The sequence below is a fragment of the Bos indicus x Bos taurus genome, chromosome 17, assembly GCF_003369695.1.
Source record: "Bos indicus x Bos taurus breed Angus x Brahman F1 hybrid chromosome 17, Bos_hybrid_MaternalHap_v2.0, whole genome shotgun sequence".
NCBI classification, from domain to species: Eukaryota; Metazoa; Chordata; class Mammalia; order Artiodactyla; family Bovidae; genus Bos; species Bos indicus x Bos taurus.
In genome coordinates, this window is record NC_040092.1 from 17,254,312 (window position 1) to 17,265,016 (window position 10,705).

The following is a 10,705-nucleotide window of genomic DNA, read 5'->3' on the forward strand; positions in this document are numbered from 1 at the left end:
GGCATGAATTGGTTTTGCAAACTTCAAGGTTGGCTGTTATTTAGGATGAAGCACTTGAGAAGGGAGAATGATGGGTTGATGCATCAGGATCCTTTGTGTTGGCTGTAGACAAAAGTATGGCAGCGTTTTAATATAACTAGTTTTTTTGGGCATAAAAATTTTCCATGACCATTAAGACATTTCTCTTTCAATTGGTGTGCTTGGAGGTTTATTTTTAGAAATGAAATTTCTCATTAAGGAGTGATGTGGTTTGAAGATGATCACTCTTCCAAGCTAGTTTTCTCGCCGCTCTCCATCAGCAGGGTCCAAAAAAACCAAATTTGGCGGGGGAGGGAAAGGCTTTCTGCCTTCAGGAGCATGATTTCTAGCTCACTTTTCTTTGCCAAGTAACAAAAAGGCAATACACCTAAGATCCTCTGCCAGTTTTTCATTCTGTGTAGCTAAGATTCTGCAAAGATTAAATCATTAAGATCTGAGATCTATTGGAAATATTCGTGGCAGCCAATCAATGACAAAAATTGGGGCCTATCTCTCCATGGTAACTGGTGGAGATAGTTTTCTGTTTTCTGAGCCACTGGAGTATCTCTTTATTCACTGTTGGTCAAGAAAATGAGAACAACCCTATAAGGTGCTCTCTACACCTGTTGCAAACTAAATGGACCATATCACTCAGGCCCATCTCTATCAGTTATCTAGTGCATTACCACAAACGTAGAGGTTTATCATCTCGCCGTTTATAAGTCAGGAGTCCAGGCACACTGAGACAGAACCTCTGCAAAGCTGCAATCGAGGTTTCAGTCGTATTCAGTGGTATCATATCAAGGTTTGACTGGGGAAGGGTTTGTATTTAACTGCATGTGGTTGCTGACAGCATTTGGTTCCTTGAAAGCTATAGCTGTAATTTCCTGCTGGCTGTCAGTGAAGGTCACCCTGTTTCCTGTGATGTGGTCTTGTTCATAGAGAAGCTCACCAAGCTTATTTCCTCAAAGCTAGTACAGAAGAGAGTCTTGCTACAAAACAGACATTACAGTCTAACATAATTTAATCACAGGTGTGACAGCCCATCACTTTTTTATTAATTAATTCGTTAAGTTTTTGGTTGCACTGGGTCTTTGTTGCTGAGCACCAGCTTTCTTCAGTTGCGAAGAACAGGGGCAACTCTAGCTGCAATGCAGGGGCTTCTCATTGAGGTGGCTTCTCCCGTTGTGGGGCACAGGCTCTAGGGCACATGGGCTTCAGTAGTTGCAGCACTCAGGCTCAGTGGTTGTGGCTCATGGGTCCTAGAGCACTGGGACTTCAATAGTTGTGGCTCATGGGCTTAGCGGCTCCATGGCATGTGGAATCTTCCAGAACAAGTGATGGAACCCGTGTCCCCTGTGTTGGCAGGCAGATTCTTATTCCACTGTACCACCAGCCCATCACTTTTGCCATATTCAAGTCCCAGGTCTCATCCACCCTCAAAGAGGGGGTCACACAGGGACAAGAGCACCAGGAAGCCTAGGTGTTGGGAGTGGCCTTAGAGTCTGCCTTCCACATTGTCCAGTCTGGCTGCCTATACCACCTTAATTTAAGTGAGGATGACTTGGATTAAATGGGGATTACTCCATCCCCAGTGACTGACAGATGGACCGCCCTCTGCCATAACTCCTTCAAGAACAGCATCCACCACACAAGTAAGGGCAATCTCGGGCGATTCTCTCATCTCCTTACCTCTACTTCTTTGTCCTTCTCTTGTCTAGCTCCCCTCCAAATACTGAGAGACCACACGGCTACTCTCCTGGAGGGCACAGCCAGGATTCCCACCCCGCCCCCAAGCGGGGACTTACCTGTCTCTGAGAATGTAACCGTGTGTGTATGGAGGTCTCCACCACCACCCCTGTCATCGGCACAGTTGCTCAGTGCCAGGAAAAGCAGAGTGTTAGCCACGAAAGATGATGAGAAGAGTAGGAGGCATGACCTCAAGACGTTCACAACCCAGATGACCACTGTTCTGCAGTCTTACCCAAAGAGTGTAAGAAAAGGGTTTTAGTGCACCACTCCTGTCCACTGTGTTTGAATTTTAAAATAATGAGCATGCAGTGTTTGTGTAATCAACAGCAAAAAATGTATAAATTGTCTCCAACTCAGAGCATAGCTAGGAGTTGAGAGTCAGCATCTATGCAAACAGAATTGCAAGCATCCTTTGTGAACCCCACCACTCTCTCACACATCTTCTCAAACAGATGCTTTAGACAAAAGTGATCTAAGCCTTCCTCCAGAGGTGGGTCTGTATATGGCATCAGTCAATCAGTCAAAGGTTTATCCATACCTTTGCGCTACAGTGACTGGTAGGGGCAACCCAACCAAAGCCAATGAGACATAAGGAGAGGTTTACTGTGATCTCTGGGATAGAAAAGGCCCCATCTTTAGGGAACTTCCAGGAATCTCTCCCCTTGTACCAGTGCTAGTCAAAAGGAACATAAGGTAAGTTTTTACATATGATTTTTTTTTTCTCCAAGCCCTTTAATATCACTTGAACAGTTGAGGCACAAGCAATAATAAAACTCCATTTTTATGTTACAAGAAAGAAAATTTTGTATATCTGCATGATAGACCAATTTTCTCAAAATTCTCTTCTGCAGTGAAATAAACAAACACTCTGGTCCACAGGTTGATTCAACAAGGTCAGAAAGGCAGACGAGATGATAAACTCCCAAACTTAATGAGAAGTAGGAGGACTCAGATGTTTACTGACTGCCCATCACATGCTGCATCAGGTTTTGCACACTTTACCTAAGTAAGATGTGAACCTAAATTCCATTTATCTATTAACAGAACAGCCCTGATACCGCCAGGTAAGGCCCCATTTTAAATGTACTTCAAGGACAAATAATTCTTAATGTTCTAGTAGCTGTATATTTTGTTTTTTAATTTTCTTTTTTAAAATTTGTTTTTATTTTATTTTTTGGCCATGTTGTGCAGCATGTGGGATCTTAGTTCCCCAACCAAGGATTGAACTCTGGAGTCTTAGCCACTGGACCACCAGAGAAGTCCCTAAAATTTATTCTTATTTGTTTTTACTTTTGTCCTAACCACACAGCTTACAGGATCTCGAACCCAGGCCATGACAGTGAAAGTCCAGAATTCTAATCACTAGACCACCAAGGGACTCCCCTGGGTATGTTATTCACTCAGTCATGTTTGACCATTTGCTACCCCATGGACTGTAGCCCACCAGGCTCCTCTGTCCATAGAATTCTCCCAGCAAGACTACTGGAGTGTGTTGCCATTCCCTTCTCCAGGGAATCTTCCCAACCCAAGGATTAAACTCACGTCTCCTGCATTGCAGGCAGATTGCTTATCATCTGAGCCACCAGGGAAGCCTAGTAGCCAAATTTTTAAAAGAAAAAAATGAAATTAGTTTTAATGATATAGTTCCATTTAACTCAGAATATCATAAATGTTCTCATTTCAAGATTAAAATGGTTATTTTACTTTTTTTCATTCTAGGTCTTTAAAACTGTGCGTTTATACTTACAGAGTGTGTTGATTCAGACTAGGCACCATTCTCAAGAGCCACAAGGGCCTGGTGGCTACTGTCTTGGACAGTGCAGTCCTGGACAGGACAATATAAGGATGTTAAACTGGATCTGTACCTGTCTTGACTTCACAACTATGTGTGGGAAGGGGAGCTTGTGCTAAAATTGACTGCACCTAGGGAAGTGAATCGGAGAAGGCAATGGCACCCCACTCCAGTACTCTTGCCAGGAAAATCCCACGGACAGAGGAGCCTGGTAGGCTGCAGTCCATGAGGTCGCTAAGAGTCAGACACGACTGAGCGACTTCACTTTCACTTTTCACTTTCATGCATTGGAGAAGGAAATGGCAACCTACTCCAGTGTTCTTGCCTGGAGAATCCCAGAGACAGGGGAGCCTGGTGGGTTGCCGTTTATGGGGTCGCACAGAGTCGGAAACGACTGAAGCGACTTAGCAGCAGCAGCAGCAGCAGGGAAGTGAATTGGAAATTAACTGGGACCTTGGTGATATCATTTGAGTCACCAGTGGAAGCATCGCTTAAAATGAGCATTACCTCAGGACATTTCAGTTTTGTGAGTGTATAAGTTTCCTTTAGTATTGAAACTAATTCAAGTTGAAATTTCTGTCATTTCCCATCAAATGAATCTCAACAGAGGGTAATTAATAAAATCAAGCAATCTGTATTGTGCCGGCACTAGAAGCATGGACAGTAGGCGTAAGGATTTCAGAAGTTCCTCCCTAGAAGGCAACTTGACAATAGCAGGGTTTCTCAAGCTTGACATTTTGACCTGTGGGGCTAGATTGTTTGTTGTTGTTACCATTTATTTATTCAGCTGCACTAGCACTCAGGATCTTCAGTTGCAGAATGCCAGGTCTCTAGTTATGGCATGTGGAGTCTAGTTCCCTAGCCAGGGATCAAACCCAGGCCCCTTGCATTGGGAGTGCAGCCTTAGCCACTGGACTACCAGAGAAGTCCCTGGATAATTCTTCATTGTGAGGATCTGTCTTGTGCGTTATAGGATGCTTACCCACTGGGTGCCAGTAGCACCATTTACCTCCAGTTGTGATGAATGAAAATATCTCTGGATATGGCCAAATGTCCCCAGTTGAGAGCTACTGAATTAGAGAGGGGATTTGCAATAAATCTGAAAGAAGAGGTGGGAGGTATTTATGTGGGGAAAGCATTTCCGTTGTAGGTAATGACATGAATAAAGGAATCAGGCAGAGAAAAAACAAAAGGCTCAAGAAGAAATCAATCAAGTCGTCACTGTTGAGTCCCAGCTGTGGCTGCCAACAACATCAGAGCATTCAACTTTATCTGGAAAGTCATTTTTTAAAAAATTCTATCAGACATTGTTAGTAGAAGCCTAAATCAGCACAAACCTTTTTGGAGGGCAATTTGGCAATATCTATAAAAATGAAAAATGTTTTTACCCTTTGTCCCAGTAATTCTTCCTCTAGGAATTTACAGAAAAAAAAAGAAAAAACTTTACCTATCAGAAAATAATAAAAATAATAATAACTGAAAAAGACAAATCATCATTAATTGGGACACGACTAAGTTATTATGGTAAAGCCACACAACTGAATACTACACATCCGTTTTAAAAATTTGATTTTGTGTGCACGAAGAAAAATGTCCAAGTTATCTTGTTAGATTAAAAAAAAGTAAGATTAAAAACAGGATGTACAGCATAATCCCATACAAATATAATAAGAATATCTGAGATGCTTGGAAAAAATAAAGTATATATAAAACTTTTTTTGAGAGAAAATATTTTTTTAATTTATTGTAGCGTAATTGCTTTACAATGTTGTGTTAGTTTCTGCTGTACAACAAAGTGAATCAGCCATATGTACACATATAGCCCCTCCGTCTTGGACCTCCCTCCCACCCCAATCCCCATCCTACCCATCTAGGTCATCACAGAGCAACAGGCTGAGCTATACATTTATCTTGGGGAGAATGCATGATAGAGAGGGGAAAGAAATAACAGTTATACTTTCTATATTGTTAGAAAAAAATTCAACCAAATAAATGTGAAGATCTAATTAGCTGGTTTCAGCAACTCAGGAAATCAGGCAGCATGGCATCTGGCACCTAGAAGGGCACTCCTAGAGACTGTACAAAATGGGAGGATTTTAGAAGGAAAAAGGAGGGGGAAGGGAGCGATTAGCAGGAAAAAAATTAAGGATCACTGTATTTTCAAGCTAGGATATCTTTTTGGTCAGGACATCATGTGGGTTACCTTCTCATCCTCTGTGGTGGGGGCGTGGGGGAAATGGAGAGGATCCTCATAGCAGATTACCTCATTGCTGCTAATTAGAAAATCCCGAACTGTTTAATTAAGGTTGCACTTCTAGGGCTTCCCTGGTGGCTCTGTGGTAAAATCCGCCTGCCAATACAGGAGACACAGGTTCAACCCATGGTCCTGGAAGATCCCACACGCCTTGGGGAACTAAGCCTGTGCACCACATCTACTGAGCGTGTGCTCTAGAGCCCTCGAGCCACAACTATTGAGCCCACAGGCCACAATTTGTGAAGGTGTCGCACCCTAGAGCCTGTGCTCTGCAACGAGAGAAGCCACCACAGCAAGAAGCCCGAGCACGGCAGCTGGAGGATGGCCCCCACTTGCCGCAATTAGAGAAAAACCCAAGCAGCAATGAAGACCCAGCGCGGCCAAAAATAAATAAATACACTTATTTTTTAAAAATTTAAAAAGATTGCATTTCTAGGAACTCCCTGGCAGTCCAATGGTTAGAACTCAGCACTTCCAGTAGTGTGGGCTCAGGTTCAATCCCTGACCCAGGAAATAAGATCCCACAAAGCACTTCCCAGGTGGCTCAGTGGTAAAGAATCTGCCTGCTAAGCGGAAGACCCGGGTTGGATCCCTGGGTCAGGAAGATCCCCTGAAGGAGGAAATGGCAACCCACTCCAGTGTTCTTGCCTGGAGAATCCCATGAATAGAGGAACCTGGGGGGCTACAGTCCATGGGGTCAGAAAGGGTCAGAGAGGACTTGGCGATTAAACAGCAACAGCAGAAGAAAGTTGCAGGACAGGACAAAGAGACTGCATTTCTGGTGAGGGTCAAAACTGCAACTCAATTAGGTATTAAATCTAGGTCTGGTATCATGGACTTTAGCACAAGTAATGCCATTTGGGGCCAGTGGTTTTTCTCTTAAACAATATATATTATACGTGTGTATGTGTGTGTGTGTATGTGTGTGTGTGTGTTAGTCACTCAGTTGTGTCCAGCTCTTGTGACTACAGCCTGCCAGGCTCCTTTGTCCATGGAATTCTCTAGGCAAGAATACTGGAGTGGGTGGCCATTCCCTTCTCCAGGGGATTTTCCCAACCCAGGAATTGAACCCGGGTCTCACTCATTGCAGGCAGATTCTTTACTGTCTGAGCCACCAGGGAGGCTCCAACAATATATATTATATATGCAACAATATGGAGAAACCTGTTTTATTTAAAGATTTATGTTATGTGGGCCATTTTTAAAGTCTTTTACAGTGTTTGTTACAATATTGCTTCTGTTTCATGTTTTGGTTTTTTGGCCACACGTCCTATGGAATCTTAGCTCCCCAACCAGGGATTGAACCCAAACCCCCTGCATTGGAAGGGGGAGTCTGAAGCACTGGACCACCAGTGAAGTTCCTCTTATTTTCTTGACATCAAAAATTATCTTCCACCCCAACCCAAACCCATGGCACTGCCTTCCACTAGCCTACAAAGGAGCTTGGCTGGGAGGGTTAGGTGTGATTTATAGTATTAGCAAATTTCTGTTGGGTAAGTGCTACAACCACAGCTACCACCATGATTTCATGGACTGGGAAACTGGAAAGAAACACACACTATTGGGTTTTTCAAGCGAGAAAAACCCAACTCCAGTGCCCATTCCCAGCCATTCTTGACAAATAATTGGAGAGTGAGCTGATTTCTTTTTTAAAGGGTTTGGAATACCATCAACCAACTACTGAGCTTTTCTCTTTTTGAGTGGGATAGACAAGTTGAGAGCCAGAACTGAGTTATTCCAGACCATTGAGAGGAATTTGTGCTGTGATAAGGAACCAAGACACAGAAAGGGAAAGAGGAGGCGGAGCCGGGAGAGGAGGCTGATATTTAGAGAAGAAATTCTGGTGGAATGAAGATGTTTAAAGGCAATTGCTGTGACGTTTGCTACGTGGTATGCAATATCATCCTTTTTCCACACCTTCTCCAAAAAATCCTCAGTAAAACTTATTGCTTCATCATGTACAGCAGATTGGAACTGATTTTCTAGCACTGCATTTAAGCCAGGAATGCAACCTCAAAGTGGACCGAGTGTGAGAGCTTATGGTTACTGTCAGGAGCCTTGCCACATCTAGGTTATATATTTTCAAACATGACCATATTTGATGATTTTTAATAATTAGCATGCATTATTCGAGTTATCGGTAAAAATACTTTTTTTAAAGTTACCTACACTTAAGGACGTGGTAGCTTGAAACACCAATACTTTGGCCACCTGATGCGAAGAGCTGACTCATTTGAAAAAACCCTGATGCTGGGAAAGATTGAGGGCAGGAGGAGAAGGGGACAACAGAGGATGAGATGGTTGGATGGCATTACCGACTCAATGGACATGAGTTTGGGTAAACTCCAGGAGTTGGTGATGGACAGGGAAGCCTGGCGTGCTGCGGTTCATGGGGTCGCAGAGTTGGACATGACTGAGCGACTGAAGTGAACTGAAGGACGTGGAGTTGAAAATTATTTTCTTACCTGACTCAGTAGAACATGGCATAGAGACCTTTGCACTTGTTTAAGGGAATCGAGTCCTGGAATAGAATCTTAAACCACTGGGTCTATTTAGAAGAATGTTTTGTTATAGAAAAGAATCTCCCAAAAATTTGTGTGCTTGCATTGTGTTTTTATTACAAACCTCTGGCAGAACTTCAAACACGCTAATAAGCCTCTCAAACAGCTATATAAAGAGAAGACATCTGTGCAGAATGGCCCTGTGATTCAAGTTTCTGAGATCATGGTGATCCTGTGGATGAGAAACCTGGAAGGAAAGCATTTGAGTCTCTGGCATGTTCTCCAATGAAGTACAAATATGGATTCCTATTATTGTCAAGGCCTAGGAATTCAACCCTGAATGCTCATTGGAAGGTCTAATGCTGAAGGTGAAGCTTTATGTCAGTGGTATCTCACAAGATCACCCTCTTAGCTGCTCCCATTAGTGGATACTCCTGGGGCTGGCACCCATCAAACCAGTCTGGGAGAGAGATGCCCAAGTTTGCTGCAAAAGTACGCAGACTTGATGCTGTCTGGCTCCATCAGTGCATTTTCTAGCTTCCAGTCAGCCACCCAGGCTTCACCACTTCCCTTCTTTTTTGCCTTCTAAAGTTCCTGCCTTCCTAGTCCCTGCAAGCCAGCCTAGACTGACACACAGCCTTGCCTGGGTCCCCTGCTGCAGCTGCGGGATTCCATCTCACGCTTGCTGCCTGGGCCCCACCCCCTGCCTGAGCTCCCGGCTGTGGATGACTCCCAAGACTACAGGTCCTCAGCGCAGCCCTGATGGCTATTGTCACGCTATTTTGCTAAGTCAAATCACTTCCAAGGGCTAAGTCATTATTCTGTATCCTCTTTCTCTCAAATTGGCCTAATTAGTGCATCCAGAAGGGGCATGTGGAGTCAGCACAGAATAATGAGTAAAAAAGCACAAGCTTGGACAGCATGTGCATGTAGAATGCAATGTGAATTGCGCCACCTGGAGGAAAATTCCAGCGCTGCAGTCCACATGAATGATTTCCCCTGCATTTGCCCAGGCTTGTGTAATGGTGGGATCTTACAAGCTGCGTGGCTCTGAACAAATCAATTCATCTCCCAGCGCCTCGGTTTCATCATCTATAAAATGGAGCTCATATAGAGTACCTAGATGGGAATACCAGACCACCTGACCTGCCTCTTGAGAAACCTATATGCAGGTCAGGAAGCAACAGTTAGAACTGGACATGGAACAACAGACTGGTTCTAAATAGGAAAAGGAGTACATCAAGGCTGTATATTGTCACCCTGCTTATTTAACTTATATGCAGAGTACATCATGAGAAACACTGGACTGGAAGAAACACAAGCTGGAATCAAGATTGCCGGGAGAAATCTCAATAACCTCAGATGTGCAGATGACACCACCCTTATGGCAGAAAGTGAAGAGGAACTAAAAAGCCTCTTGATGAAAGTGACAGAGGAGAGTGAAAAAGTTGGCTTAAAGCTCAACAGTCAGAAAATGAAGATCATGGTATCTGGTCCCATCACTTCATGGGAAATAGATGGGAAAACAGTGTCAGACTTTATTTTTTGGGGCTCCAAAATCACTGTGGATGGTGATTGTAGCCATGAAATTAAAAGATGCTTACTCCTTGGAAGGAAAGTTATGACCAACCTAGATAACATATTGAAAAGCAGAGACATTACTTTGCCAACAAAGGTCCATCTAGTCAAGGCTATGGTTTTTCCTGTGGTCATGTATGGATGTGAGACTTGGACTGTGAAGAAAGCTGAGTGCCGAAGAATTGATGCTTTTGGACTGTGGTGTTGGAGAATACTCTTGAGAGTCCCTTGGACTGCAAGGACATCCAACCAGTCCATCCTAAAGGAGATCAGTCCTGAATATTCATTGGAAGGACTGATGCTGAAGCTGAAGCTCCAATACTTTGGCCACCTCATGCAAAGAGTTGAGTCATTGGAAAATACTCTGATGCTGGGAGGGATTGGGGGCAGGAGGAGAAGGGGACGACAGAGGATGAGATGGCTGGATGGCACCACCGACTCGATGGATGTGAGTTTGAGTGAACTCTGGGAATTGGTGATGGACAGGGAGGCCTGGCATGCTGCAATTCATAGGGTCACAAAGAATCGGACACAACTGAGCGACTGAACTGAACTGAACCTCACAGGATTGTTGTAGGGAGAAAACAAAATGCTAGGCAAACACAGCATAGTGCCTGGTACATTAAAAATGTTCTATATGAATTAGTGAAGCACAAGCTGGAATCAAGATTGCCAGGAGAAATATCAATAACCTCAGATATGCAGATGACACCACCCTTATGGCAGAAAGCAAAGAAGAACTAAAGAGCCTCTTGATGAAAGTGAAAGAGGAGAGTGAAAAAATTGGCTTAAAACTCAACATTCAGAAAA